The sequence below is a fragment of the Lygodium microphyllum genome, chromosome 5 (genome assembly GCF_053477565.2).
Source record: "Lygodium microphyllum isolate KBCC chromosome 5, Lygodium_microphyllum_v1.1.10, whole genome shotgun sequence".
In the NCBI taxonomy this organism is placed as follows: Eukaryota; Viridiplantae; Streptophyta; class Polypodiopsida; order Schizaeales; family Lygodiaceae; genus Lygodium; species Lygodium microphyllum.
Window position 1 is genome coordinate 101,540,700 of NC_141139.1, and position 9,271 is coordinate 101,549,970.

At 39.0% G+C, this 9,271-nt stretch overlaps 1 pseudogene; it reads right to left on the reverse strand.

The window, feature by feature from the left end:
• Positions 1–1,373: 1,373 nt before the first annotated feature.
• Positions 1,374–2,090, reverse strand: LOC148036209 (uncharacterized; annotated as a pseudogene).
• Between the last annotated feature and the right edge of the window lie 7,181 nt (positions 2,091–9,271).

Consider the following 9,271-nt stretch of genomic DNA (forward strand, 5'->3'; position numbering starts at 1 on the left):
GCCATTGCTTTCCCATTTGAAAGCTTTGAAACCTTTTAGACTTAGCAAAGCATTGTTGTAAAAGAAGACCGTTGAGATCAAGTATTACACATAATTGTGTTACATTTCTTATCAAGGACACATCAATCACATTATCATGCTCTACTGTTCTTGAATCTGTTAGATATCCAACCATAGATGTCTTAGTTGAAGTTACAAAGAAGAAAAAGAAGCACATTAGATTCATTTACTTCCTCATCATTCTACTTAATGTTTGAGCTATAAACTGGCATAGAACACTAAAGTAATTTAACTTCACATTGACAAATACATACATAGGTACTACTTAATAAATGATGTCTTAAGAAAAGAGACATTTGACCATGTGGAGAAATCCACCTACTTTTTATAGCTAATTATAAGTATACTTGAGATACTAACAATAGATTCTTGTGATTAGTCGCAAACATTATCTTATCATTATAATATTAAGCATACTCAGTTTCTAAAAAGGCCTTCAAAATGGCATGTACAAAGAAGGTGTTTATTAGTCCTAATTATTAAAAGAAAATTTAAACATGATACTTTTGACCATGTGACAAAAACTATGTCACATATAAGTAACACATGATAATTTAATTGGGATAATTTATACTCTATTTGAATAATTTTTCAAAGTTTCTTTTTAAGGACTAACCATTCTATTTTTGAACTAGTTATATCCCATAGATATTTAAACTCATGAATTGTAACAAGGATTTTACCTTAATATTCCATATACTCATCTCAAAAGGCACATTGGAGTGAAATCTTGGTTGCAATATTTGCTACTTAGGTAAAACTCCCTTTAGAGGTGCAATGAATCCTTTTTGGGGTGTGCAATATATTGTTGGCTCTCTTATCCTAAGGTACATGCATAGACATACACTAATGATGTAGTAAAAGAGGCTATAAGAGATAAGAGATTTGACCATGTGGACAAATCTAACCAAAACTAACATGATAAGATCATTACACAACACATATAAGAGTTGAATTGAAATAAGATCTAAGATAGACTTAAGTAAATTTTGCATAACTAGCTCAAACTTTTCATTATGATAAGTATTCTTACACACTAGCTAGATTACAATTAAACAGTTATCCTTACAAAGGATAATAAATTTTAATGAGCTCTTTAATACTATTTTAGCAAAATATTTACTTAAATAGATTTTTTAAACCAAACATGCTTGGTATCTTTTGTAAAAAATTAAAAAACTAAAAACATACTTTCTTTAAGTAATATCACCAAAGAAAGTAAATATTGCAAATGCTAATGGAAGTAACTTCTCAAGAAAAAAATCAAAATTACATCAATGTGTCTTCCTTGATGAAAGGAGAAGGAACAGAGTTTAAACACTTGAAGTAGCCTCTAATTTCTCTTTTATAATTAGACTTGCTATATCTTGGCTTGATTCTTCTATGCCCTCCGGTGGTACTTGAAGAACTTGAACTTCGGTAGGAGGAACTTCTTGGGAGTTTGAAATTTTTTTGGCACTCTTATGGACCCTCCACAATTGTGCTTCAACCTCTCTTTGCTCTTGAGTGTTACAAACCATTGCACTAGTCTTCATATGATTTACCAATGCCACCTTAGATGCAAGTGCACTTGCATATACATCAAATACAACCTCATGAGCATCATTGAATACTTTGATTGTAGTTTACATAACTTTCATTTTCTTTCTCAAAATGGCCTTTGTAATCCTTTGTTCTTCTTCACGATCTTCATCATTGCACTCCTTGTCCAAGCCTTCAAAGTCCAAAATGGAAGGCTTGTTGACATTGTTTATATATCGCTCAAAATTGATGAAGCTTCTCTCCATGGTCACTAATGTCAAAACCACAAAAGAATCTATAGATTCAAAAGAAAATGTTTTATCCATTGGTAGGAAGTCAACACTACCAACTGGCATGTGATACTTGTAAGAAATGCTTTCAAGAGCATTTTCCAAAGCTGCCATTTGCTTTCGATCAAGAAATGATAACAACATGAATTGTTTAGGCTCATATGTCATTTTTAGTAGAGTGGATACAACCTTTCCAAACTTTATAGAGTCCCATTTCATTCCCTCAACCCCATGTGCTACATGTAGAACAACATCCCCAATGGTAATTGGATCTCTGTAAACATTATGTATAAGATCAAAGGTTTCTAGATTGCATATGACAACATATACACGCCAAGGGGAAGTAGTGGAGGATTGAAGAGGATTTTACTTTTCTCCAATCAGAAAGTTCACAATATCTTTTGCTCCATTTGGTAAGTACTCTACATCAGCTCCATGTGTGAGCTTCTTTGATACCCAATCATTGCAAATGCCTAAAATCTTTGTGTAGACTTCATCATTGATATCATAATCATCAACAAGCTCTTCCCAAGTCTTCATCACAATGCTGTTGTGATGTTATGAGGATACGGTGTGAAAAAGTATGGAATGCATCATCATCTGACTTCTTTATTGATCTAGAGAGTCAATGTGATCTGAGCCATTAGTACTAGTGTCAGTTGCATGGATTATCCAAAAATACAAGATTTTTGGATAATTTTAGCCTATTTTTGATATTATTTATTGTAGAAATCTGAAAAATTTAGAAAAAAGCTTCTAGATTAGGATGTCATGAGAAAAGCTAGTTACTTTTTCAGCCAATTAGGGGATTTTCACAAGAGGGACAGATTGATGAAATCGCGCAAGTCGCGATTGCTGAAAACTGCAGATTAAACTGAAAGAAGGAGTAATCTGGGAGATCCGTGAGCGGGTGTTCTGAAGTTTTACCCCCCTTTCGGAGCCAACGAAGCCATCAGATTTGGGTTCCGAGCAGCAGAGAATGAGCTGTAATTTTTATGCACGTTTTGTTCTGCGAAGAAGCTCCAAGAGATCTAATGCCTGGAGATTGCTTTTGAGTAGTGCAAAGATTCCAGGTTCTTTCAATACATATTGATTCAATCCATTTTGATTTGTCCTTATAGTGTTTACCACTTGGATATTCTCTATCTTCTCTTGCATCTCACATCTCTAGTTCCTTCTACTTTTGAACCATGGTGGCTTTGAGATTTCAATAAAAACCCCTCTGACATTGGTGAACCCGACGTGAAAGGTCATTAGAAGAAGGAAAGACAAGATGGAAGAATCTTTGAATACATTCTCTAGTGATGTTTTGCAACAGTTGGTGTAAAATATGAATATGCTTATGCAGGTACAACAACAACAACAACAGGTGATGCAAGCTAGCACTTCAGCTCAAATAGAAAGTGTTGTGATGAATGCTTTGCAAGCAGTTGAGCATGAGTTAAAGTTATTCAATGGCAGGAATGTATTTGCATATGTATATACCTATGCTCAAACGATGGAATTCTTTGGAGTGGCTCAATCTACATGGAGCCCGTATTTTGTAGGTGTTACTGTTCATGAACTGAAAGCATGGATTACTGAATTATACTTACAGGATGCAGACTTGGTAGCCTTTAAGAAGACACTTAGGGAAGAATTTTACATTGAGGACACTAGTTTAATTACACGCAAGACTTTTCAAGAGTGGGTTATACAACCCAATAAGGGTCTTGTGGCTATGGAATTGTTAAGAGAATTTGAAAGTCGATTTGAGCAGTTGGATCTTGCAGAACAATAAGCTCTTACAAGTCAGAAAATTGAATTGTTTATATAGACAGCTGATCCTTAACTTTAAGAGAAGCTTGATAATTTGTTGGAGGATCAGACTAGAGAGACACGTTTGAAACCAGAGTGGAGACATGTCAAGGAAGCCATTACTACACTTGTGAAGAAGCATAGAAGAAGAGAAAGATTGCATGTCTCTAGCTTGCCCACTGTCACCAGCAAAATAGTTGAAGTATCTAGTAAGCCACCTACTTTTGTGGCTAACCCTATGGTTGTACGTGCTATTGTTCCCTCTGTTAGGGAAGATGTCTTAGATGAATTGGTCAAAGGCATGCGGGATCTTCAATTGAAGGTTGCAAAATTGGACAAAAAAGGAAAAGAGGAAAGGGGATGGGCAGCATCCCCTAAGCCTGAAAAAAGATGTATGTGGTGTCATAGTTTGCAGCATGAGAGAAAGGATTGTGCTGCCTATCAGGAGGCCTTGGCATGACAGCTAATCTTTTGGAAAGATGGCAAATCGGATAAGAGCAAGAATCCTGAACAAAGCAATGATAATCCTCTTCAACATTACCAATAGAAATTCTGATGCTCGGACAAGCAGCATACATATCACTAGAAGTATTATTGGCTGCTCTCACGCGCCAGCCATGCTCTGCATCCATAGGCCACTTGCCACTCTCATAAACACCTCGAGCAATAAGGTTAATCTCGGATCCATGATCGACTAAAGCGACCAAAGGAATCTATTTCTCTCCAATCCTTACCACCGTCTCAGTGGTTGCTCTAGCCCAATGACTGCATGAAAAATGGCTGCGAGGAATGAGGATAGGGGTTTCATCATCTTCATACTGCATAGGCTGAACTATCTTCTCCAACTGCGGATTGACAAAAGCATTCTCAACCATCACTGCATCATCATGCTCTTCCCCAAGAGCTCCATGCCATAATCCCTGTAAAGCAGGTTCTTCCATTGCATGTCGTTTCCTCCGCAAAAGATCCTGCATCTGATCCTGTATTTCTCTTCTAGCAATCCCAAGAGCTTCACCAACAGTAAAAGTGACTTCACTATTCAAAATTCTTTCATGAAAAATATTACTCATATCCGTCTGCATATCAAGGTCTGACAAGAGCTTGAATCCTGGCTCCTTTCTTGGTTGTCTATTTTATTTCATCTACTTGTCTGCCATAGGTTGTTCAGGACCTGATTGAGCTGGAGAACCCGTCATAGGTGGAGCTGTAACAGGTGGTGAAACAAAGTCACCCCCTCTAGTCTTTTTGGAGGTGCTAAGACCCTCCTCATCTCTTCTTCTCTTTTCCTCAACCATGGCATCTAAACCCTGTGTTTTCGCCATATAAGCAAAAATAGAATACCTATCAATAGGAGAATCCCATCCCGTTTCTCCTCGGATGCTAGAGCCCACACAAGTCATAGTGGATGCCTGAACTTTCCCTCTTCTCGCTATCTCCAAGGCAGAGGACCATAAGGCTGAGTCTCCATCTGTTTTCTGCTCAAGCTGGACTCCATAAGCTGAAGCATCTCCTCTAACACTCACATAAGCTGATCGCATAGCCATATCATCAACGAGCTTCTTCATGCCTCCCTTACCAAAGTTCGTGTCAAGAGGAGCACCAGTCTCTGTCAGCCATATCTTCCCATCTTGTCCCCAAAACACTACGTTCTTCTTACGCACTTCTTGAAAAGCATCACAATCTCTGCAGTGTTGGTGCTCTATACTATCACACCAAATACATCGTCTTCCTTTTCTTTGGCTAGCTGGAAAAGCAGTCATACTAGAGCAAGTGCTACAACAGGTACTGACATAAGTTGCTCTTTTAACTTCCCAACTTCAGCTTTGACTGCCTCTATTGTCAAATCTGCCAAGCCTTTAATAACATCATCTACTGATAAGGGCACTGGAGCAGCAGGAATTGGTGGATTTACAACAGGAGGAGTAGGCTTAGGCATAGAACTTGCAGCAGGGGTAGAAGTAGAGGTCTCCAAGGATTTTTCAGAAGCAGATCCTGTATTACGATGCAATCGTACTCTCCTGCGCTGCTTCTTAACAAGCGCATTCACAACATCAATGACATGTCTCCACTCGGTCTTTAAACCTGAATCGGTAGCTTGATCTTCCAAAAGATCATCCAACTTTTCTTGTAAATCAGCATCGACAGCTTGTAAAAATAATTCCACTTTCTGCATCTCCAAAGCTTGCTGCTCAGTTCCATCCAACTGATCATAGCGGCTCTCAAACTCTCGCAGAAGGGCGGTAACTGAAAGTCCTTTATTAGGCATAGAAACCCATGCTAAGAAATTCTTGCGATTCATAAGACCTGTATCCTCCAGGAAATATTCATCTTTTAATGCCTTCTTAAACTCCGTCCAACCAGCATGTGTTCCTTGAATTTCTGAAATTCGGACTTCAAGAGCGCGCACCACGATCCACAAGAAGTAGCGGCTCCATACATCTTGAGAAACCCCAAAAACTTCATCTTTTCTTCATACAAATGCAGGTACGTTGAAACTTGTTGGCCGTTGAACTGCTTCATCTCCTGTTGGACAGCTTTCAAGGCATCCATGGCATCACTATCACGTTTCGCGTGAGCTTGCTGCTGCATATAGGTTGTAAATGACTGAAACAGATGCTTCATGACATTCTCATCTGTCATCTCTTCTTGCGACTCTCCCATCTTGCTGAAAATTGACGCAGCGCTTTCACGTCGGGTTCACCAGAAATGTCATAGAGTTCGTGCAAGAGCTGCAGAACACGAGGTTCAAGGTACAGCAAGGAAAGAGGCTAACAAGAAGATCTCAATAACTCAATATTTGATGCCAAAGATCACTATATTGCTTGTCAAGTACATTACAAAAGAAGAGTCAAAATAAATGACAAAGCATGACAATCTGTCCACTACTTTACAATAAGCGTATGAGCTTTGGTTTTCAGGGCACCAAATAATTCAATCAGATTCAGGACTTAGTCATAAACAGCTTTATCAAACTCTAGGTCCAACGGATAAAGCATGTGATAAGTGCATGCATAGGCTCCAGACATGTATACTGCTCAGGTCAGCAGCAGCAGCTGAAATCTATTGCAGAGAGATGTAGTCCATAATGGTATATAGGGCACACTCTTGCATCCACTGCATCAAAACTTGTATCCATTTTCCTTGTTTGTATGGTATTCGCTATCCTGAAACGTCTAACACGTTCCAAATCCACTCGAATCTTTAAGACTTTCAACACAATCCCATACTGAGCAAGGAGCTCTTGCCACACATTATCAACTGCTTCATTCCTGTCTTGTAGACCATGGCATGCACTCCTTAGAGCTTGCTTCACAGCCCCTAATAGAAGCTTATCATGTGAAACAGAGCTTTTACGTCTCTGTTCTTTGTATAGCTTTACTGCATTCTGCCCAAAGGGTAGCCAATCGATAGGTGCAACATTCACAGCCTCCGCACAGTTGAAGTCACATTTAAAACCAACATGTTAAGCTCTGGGAAATGTCACAACAAATTCACCAGCCCTTTGCACTGTTCTATAAATTGGAATGCCTATTACCCTCAAAATAGATGGTGGTAGCAGGGTCACTAGCTTATGAAGAAGATCAGGTTGTTCTTTGAAAAGATATGGCAAGTGATGCTTCATAGCTTCCTCAAAGATACGGGCACCACTGCTTGGCACACCATACCACGCCTTTGGAGAGCCAAAGTGCATATAATTCAAGGAATAGAAATAATGATCCTCCACAGCCATAGGTTCAGAAATTCCACCTTTTCAGCACCTATTTGGCAGAGCTCCTCTGCAGATTTCCTTTGTGAAGGAAACTCACAGTCGTCTTCCTCTGTTAAGACCTTGATTTGTTGTTTCCAGTCTTCAATACATGCAACAGGATCACAAAGCACCGTAGAAGATGATTTGATTGAATTCTTCGATCTTCTAGAGCAGCCAGTCTCTAGACCCATTAGACCATCCTCACCATTCAAAAATCAATGACTGTCTGGACCTCTGCATAGCTGAGATCACAATGTCTTGAGGGCAGAGGTGCTACGCCTCCTTTGTCTCACTCATTTTTCCTCCTCCTCCTCTTTTGTTGATTCCTCCTTTTTCAGTGATGAGTCCTAGATTTTAGGGATAGTTCGGTCGATCTAGTAGGGAGGGTAGTCGTGATGTGGATCATGACTACTCCAGGCATTCAGACATAGTCTAAACAGAACCAACAGATATGGAGCTCATACCCGAGATAGCTATGATGGAGATGATTATGAATTTGAATATGATGATGATTATGACGACATACATCGTGTTTACAACAATAGAAGAGATGGAAGTAGCAATGACGACTGTATATCATGCCCGTGATTGTGCTTTGCAACCGTCACCAATTGTAGACTAGGATATGAGACAAGATCCAGGAGCATTGTGATTGGTTTGTGCAGCACAAAAGCCACAATGAATCTTCAAATATCCTGTGCAATCCCAAGAAGAATTGATAGCTTTCTGATAGTCAGGACAGGTATAGCTGGCATTCTGGAACGTCAAGGTTTTATGTGTTGAGGGAGAGCCATGTGATGTGACATGAAATGCAGCAGTCAAAACAGCAAGGGCCATAATTACACCAGCCACACTGCTTATCACCAGAGGACGTCTTCCAGCTCCTCACAGAAGGCACCAGTTTTTTTTAAATGAATCACTGCCTAATATTGCTGGTTGAGATCGCCAAACGAGAGCGTTCCTCTTACTAGCTTTTTCCGCTGATTATATGAGAGAGAGACAGCTCGTTCTAAAAAAAAACCAATAAACTAAACATTTCTGGTGTCTGACCTGTTCTGGTCGATGACATCAACAATGACAACTAGCTTTTTGCTCGCTTGTCCCTCTGCTCCTCTCTGTCAATCACCTTCTCCTTATCTTCCGCACTCCGATAAATTTAACTGTAGCGATTCAAATTTAGAAAAGAGAGTGTTATATTTCATTTTCAGATGTGAATATTCCTCATCTTTCCTATTAAGTCTTTTTGCCTGCAGTATTGTTTCCTCTTCAGCCTGTGATGCCTTCATATGTTCAAGGAGCAATGCTTCCTGTAAATTTGCAATAGTCAAACCCATTTTGTTGGCTTGAGACTCACATATAACTAGTTGATTACACAAAGCCTGAAGATCTAATTCAAGTGAAGATGAACAGATCATTAGACTTTTATTAGCTTTTTTCTGTAGGAAAAGTTCCTCTCTCAAGTTCTTCCTTTTCTAGAACAGTTTGCCTCAACATTTCAATGTTGTCCTGCATCATTTTCTCTTCCTCCAAAAACCTTAAAATCTTGTTCTCATTGCACTGCAGATCTTGCTCCAGCTGCTCAATTTTTTTCTTCTTTATGTCAAATTCCCTTTCCATTACAGAAAGCTGAGTAAGAGTTCTTTCCAGTGCACTGGAAAGCTCTTTTTGTTTATTCTCTGCTTCAACCCGAAGCTTCCTTTCTGAGAGTAAATTGTTCTCTACATCATCCAAATGTTCCCTCTGGCTGTTAGAGCACTGGTTCCTTTCTAATGATTCCTTAAGAACTAAATGAACTTCAACATGGTCTTGTAGAGAGAGATCATTCATTTCTTTACTAGTTTTGTCTGCTTCAGCA